This window comes from Globicephala melas, chromosome X, assembly GCF_963455315.2.
Source record: "Globicephala melas chromosome X, mGloMel1.2, whole genome shotgun sequence".
Lineage (NCBI taxonomy): Eukaryota > Metazoa > Chordata > Mammalia > Artiodactyla > Delphinidae > Globicephala > Globicephala melas.
The window spans coordinates 7374507-7380506 of NC_083335.1; the positions used below are offsets into that span (position 1 = coordinate 7374507).

The 6000-nt window shown below is 38.6% G+C and overlaps 1 pseudogene; it reads right to left on the reverse strand.

Moving 5' to 3' along the window:
• Nucleotides 1–5788, reverse strand: part of LOC115847361 (tRNA pseudouridine(38/39) synthase pseudogene) — a 30559-nt pseudogene extending 24771 nt beyond the window's left edge.
• Between the last annotated feature and the right edge of the window lie 212 nt (nucleotides 5789–6000).

Below are 6000 nucleotides of genomic sequence, written 5' to 3' on the forward strand. Positions count from 1 at the left end.
TTGCGGGAAAACCTTTTTTTTTTAAATAAAATACTGGTTGTTCATAAGATCTCAATACTCTCCAAACTCTAAACCTGCCCCAAATCAAAACCAGCATCACAGGAGATTGCACGACTCAGTCTTTCTCTCCCTTGTTAGTGAACAGGAAAGTCTCCGTTCACTTGGCTATGCAGTTTTCTGTTCCACGATATATATTCCTTTTAAACCACAGAGGTCAAATCTAGCAGCTCTTGTGTCAAATCCTGCAGATGTTTTATTTGGCCAACATAGTAGTTTTTAAAGAACTGAATTTCAAGATCTTTAAGTTGAGCAAGTCTAACATGCTCAGTCTAACAGAGGTTAGGCCATTCCCTGCTGCCTCACACCTGACTCTACTAAACAGTTAACCGAAATGCTGGCAGCGAAGCAAGATAAACTGGTTCTGGGTCTCTCACCTTGTGGATGGAAATGCAAGTCATACACCTGTTTGAGAAACCAGGCATCATCTTTTAAATAAAAAGATACCTACTCTTTGACCCAGCAATCCTCCGTTATTTAGTGAATTGGTCATTTAAAAACACTGGCTTCCAGCCAACTGATTTTTGACTGATTGGCCTCCATCTAGCATTCAGTGAATGTTAAGTATTATTTGTTTTCATTTGAACTTTTAATTACTGGCTGTGGGGAATACCATGGTGCACTGCCTAGATACCTCTTCAGGACCAAGGAACTTATTTCCCCAGCTTCCAGGTGTGTTGGCTGCGGATGGCTCACAGCTGCAATCCTCTCTGATCATTGCCCTTGGTCTAAAAGAGTTGCCTCACTCAAGGCTGTATCTCTTCCCCAAGGGCAGTCAGCATCAAATGATGGAGCAGTACAAAAGTACAAAGGCCCTGGCCCCTAGCGTCAATTTTGGACCACTGTGAAGGGCCATCTCAGCATCAGACCTGCTTGTCGGATCAGATGAGGAATCTGTTACAACTGCATCACGACTCACCTTTTCCCTCTGCTCAATCCCGCCCCCACCCTTCCTCCCTCACAGGTGCTGTTTCCTACTGTATATCCTCCCCAGTCAACCTCCCGAATGCAAATTTCCCTCCTGGAGTCTGTTTCTCAGGAGCCCCATCTAACACACTCATGATGATGAGTAACATTTTAAAATAAAAGCCTATCTTTTTAGGTGTTTTGCAAATTGCAAAAGAATACATACTTGTATCTAGTGAAAAAACATAACAAAGATGTTAATCACCCTGTTGCACAGAAATAAAGGTTCCAGCACCTAAATAAATACACAAAGCCATTTACTGCAGCTTTTCTCATGGGATTGCAAAGCTGGGAATGACCTTCCACTCTCTAAATGAGGGAAATAACTAAATGATTTAGCATACACTAATACCATGGACTACTATGCATAATTTTTAAAAGTTGACTCAGTGGAATTTTGTGAAGTTTTGCTAAGTAAGAAAAACAAAGACAGAAAGAAACATATTAATATATGATCCCATGTTTAAAGCATAGAATGATAAAAAACAAAATGTGTATATGCCTATGAGTGTTGTGTGTATACAAGTATATGTGTGTATATCCATATGAACATGGAGAAAAGTAGAGCAGTTACCATGGGTTTGGGGGTGGGACCATACAGATGGAGTATGTCGTTTCATATGTTATAATAAGCACACTTATTTGCAATTTGAGAAACATGTGATCAAGAAAAATTGTAGTTGAAGTTTAAATTTCCACATCATTAAATGCAAATTTAAGCACAAATAGTATACAGTCATTGAGTCCTGGGAGCAGGCTCATTTGCTGGAAGGCAATTCATTGAAATCCAGCCTAACAGAAGACAAATTTGCCAAATTATTAAGTTCTAACTTCTCCTGGTCCTGCCTCTTGCTGTTGTATTTGGCAGTAGCAGGCTAAATGCAGTGGCCTTTCCCTCTCGACTCTGTCGCCATATCTCCCCTGCCCCTGACTTCACTTATGCCTCTCTTTTCTTCCCAAAAGACAGTCTTTTTTGTGAACTTGGGCCTTCCTCCTTCTGGCAATGTAAAGCCTGTAGTGAACCAATGTAGGTCAGGTTTCAGTTACTTGTCTTCTACTTTGCAGGGAATTGCTCATTTAGTAAATTGAATATCAAGGAATTTATTCCATATGATGTTACCCAGCTACTTTACGTAGTTACTGGCCCCCTGGCCCTGTACTCAGCTTTTTACTTCTGTGATCTCATTCAATCCTCATAAGCAGCCTTAAGAGTTAGCTACCACTACTGGTCCCATTTTACAAATAGGGAAACTTGAACTTAGAGTGTTTAACTAACTTGCCCACGGACACGGAGTAAATAAGCAGCAGAGCTAAGATTCAAATTCAGATCCAGCTGACATAAAGACCATAATTATTCCATAGAAAAATAAAACAGTTGACCTCTTGAACTTAGCAAATATAAGAAAAAATAATATCACTGTTGGCATGCTCGTATATGTTAGAAAAAATGGCTTCAAATCTTCTGGAGTATAAGTTTCTAACATGTTTTTTAAAATCTTTAAAATGTGTGGGCTTCCCTGGTGGCACACTGGTTGAGAGTCCACCTGCCAATGCAGGGGACACGGGTTCGTGCCTCGGTCCGGGAAGATCCCACATGCCGCGGAGCAGCTGGGCCCGTGAGCCATGGCCGCTGAGCCTGCGCGTCCGGAGCCTGTGCTCCGCAACGGGACAGACCACAACAGTGAGAGGCCCGCGTACAGCAAAAAAAAAAAAAAAAAAAATCAAAACTCTTTAAAATGTGCATTATGAATAAACAGGCAGTTCTCTCCTAGATAGAACTGTGCCCTCACAATAACATTCAAAGTTAAGTAAAAAGCTTTTTCATCAAATATTGCTTCAAATAGAAAAAAAGAAATATAAATAACCTAAATGTTCAACAGTAGTAAAAATCCAAGATACTTGTGATAGTAGCACAAAAACAGAAATGGTAATTTTTAAAAAAAAATGAAATGTAATTTTTATAGAGGTATAGTTGATTTATAACATTATATTAGTTTCAGTGTACAACACAGTGATTCAATATTTTTATAGGTTATACTTCGCTTAAAGATATTACAAAATAATGACTGTATTTCCCTGTGCTATACAATATATCCTTGTTGCTTATTTTATACATAGCAGCTTGTCTCTCTTAATCCCATACAACTACCTTGCCCCTCTCCCCCCTCCCTATTCCCACTGATAACCACTAAATTGTTCTCTATATCTGTGAGTCTGTTTGTTTTGTTACATACATTCATTTGATTTTTTAGATTCCACATACACATTGTAATAGAGTATTTGTCTCGCTCTCTCCTATTTACTTCACATAATATGATGATCTCTATGTTCATTCACGTTGCTGTAATTGGCATTATTTCTTTTTTTTAACAACGTTATTGGAGTATAATTGCTTTACATTGTTGTGTTAGTTGCTGCTGTATAACAAAGTGAATCAGCTATACGTACACATATATCCCCATATACCCTCCCTTTTGCATCTCCTTCTCACTCTCCCTATCCCACCCCTCTAGGTGGTCACAAAGCACCTAGCTGATCTCCCTGTGCTATGCAGCTGCTTCTCTCTAGCTATTTTACATTTGGTAGTGTATATATGTCAATACCACTCTCTCACTTCGTCCCAGCTTACCATTCCCACTCCACATGTACTCAAGTCCATTCTCTACATCTGCGTATTTATTCCTGTCCTGCCCCTAGATTCTTCAGAACCATTTTCTTTTTTACATTCCATATATAAGTGTTAGCGTACGGTATTTGTTTTTCTCTTTCTGACTTACTTCACTCTGTATAATAGACTCTAGGTCCATCCACCTCACTACAAATACCTTAATTTCGTTTCTTTTTATGGCTGAGCAATATTCCATTCTATATATGTGCCACATCTTCTTTATCCATTCATCTGTCGATGGACACTTAAGTGGCTTCCATGTCCTGGCTATTGTAAACAGAGCTGCAATGAACACTGGGGTACATGACTTTTTTTGAACTACGGTGTTCTCAGGGTATATGCCCAGTAATGGGATTGCTGGGTCGTATGGTAGTTCTATTTGTAGCTTTTTAAGGAACCTCCATCCTGTTCTCCATAGTGGCTGTATCAATTTACATAGCCACCAACAGTGTAAGAGGGCTCCTTTTTCTCCACACCCTCTCCAGCATTTGTTGTTTGTAGATATTTTAATGATGGCCATTCTGATGGGTGTGAGGTGATACCTCATTGTAGTTTTGATTTGTATTTCTCTAAAGATTAGTGATGTTCAGCATCCTTTCATGTGTCTGTTGGTAATCTGTATATCATCTTTGGAGAAATGTCTATTTAGCTCTTCTGCCCATTTTTGGATTGGGTTGTTTGTTCCTTTGATATTGAGCTCCATGGAATCCACTTCTAGTCAAGGGAATGTGTGCAGCTCCTATATTGTCCAGGCCTGCTCTCCAGTTTCATCAGTGATCCAAGTTACAATGAGACAACACAGTTACAAAGGCTTCAATAAAGAACAAATTTAGAGTTTTGAGACAAGTCTTAAGGGTTGCGAAGGATTTTGACAGGCACAGATAATGACAAAGGGAGAAGGAGATCAATGGGTAAGAATGAATAGCATTAAGAAATGGAGTGTCGCCAGACATTGAAGAATGAGGGAGGGTTCTGGGAATTGCAAGTGATCTAATTTGGCCGCAGCAGCAGGAGATGAGCTTTTGTAGTTAGGGAGTTAACATCATTCGTGAGAGCTTAAACAGGAATCCTGTCAGGAGTATAGAAGGTGGATTAAGGGTAAGGAGAGCCTAGAGGCATGGAGAGTGAGTGTAATAAGAGAAAAGAAATGCAAGCCTGTGCTGGTACAGGGGCTATGGGAATGGGGATGAGGGGCAGATGTTAAAGGCATGATGAAGGATCTGTGATGACTGGATCCAAGATGCCTTTGAAAGAGAATGTTGAAGACAGAGCTGATTTATTTTGGTGAATTTTTTCATGGCCATAATTTTTTTGTTGGCTTGTTTTGGTTAGTTCTCTTATTGATGTATTTTTCCATTGTCATGGAGATTGTTCTATACTTTTGGAGATTATATAGTGAGTTTATACATGTCTATTGTATACATCTAGCTTAATCATAAAATCTTCAAGATATATAAATGTGAAATGTCATTTATATGGACATAAGACTTTCCAGTTAAAAGTAATTCTTCTCTTCTCCAACTTTTCTTTTCACCTGACAGAAGGAGTGATAGAGGATTTTATAAAGGTGCTATTACAAGGACATAAAAATTGGTGGGATGCTTTGTTCTTATCTTGGTAAATACTAAAATGACTCTGCTTTACATTTCCCAAAGATATGTATGTTATAGTTAATTAGCCTGATCTCATACTCGTTCAGAAGTCTTTAAAGCAGTCATCTAATATGAGATATAAAGGGTCCGGGTTCACAGCCATCTATCAACTCCTCAAGACCCAAGTAATGGATGTTATCAGAGAACACTTAGACAATGCCATCACTACAGAGTCTCTAAAACAAGCACTAAGAGAAATCCCTCAACTTGTACTCATCATCTATTCCTCTGTGTCCATATTTCTCATTTAGAGTAGATGCTCGCACCATCTACCAAATACACAAGTCAGAATCAATGAAGAAATTCCATTCCCTTCACAATCAATGAGTCACCAATTTGTCAAACTTTCTTAATATCTCTGGAATATATCCATACTTTTCCATACCCAGTGTTCTTCCTTACTTCTGAATATCATTTTCTGTACAACCTTCACATCCATACTCATCTCGTCCTCCTCTTGTCCCTTCTCTGTATTATATTGATTTCATTTAAAATGCATGTTATTTAAAATAAAATGCTGATTATATAGGAAATAGCTGATTGTTTTTAAGAAATTAGAAAATACAGCAACCTTTCTCAAAGCATTCAGTGAAAGAATTAAGCCCAATAGGAAATGATTGGAATAACTTTTCTCAGTTTTCCAAGGACAGTACATAG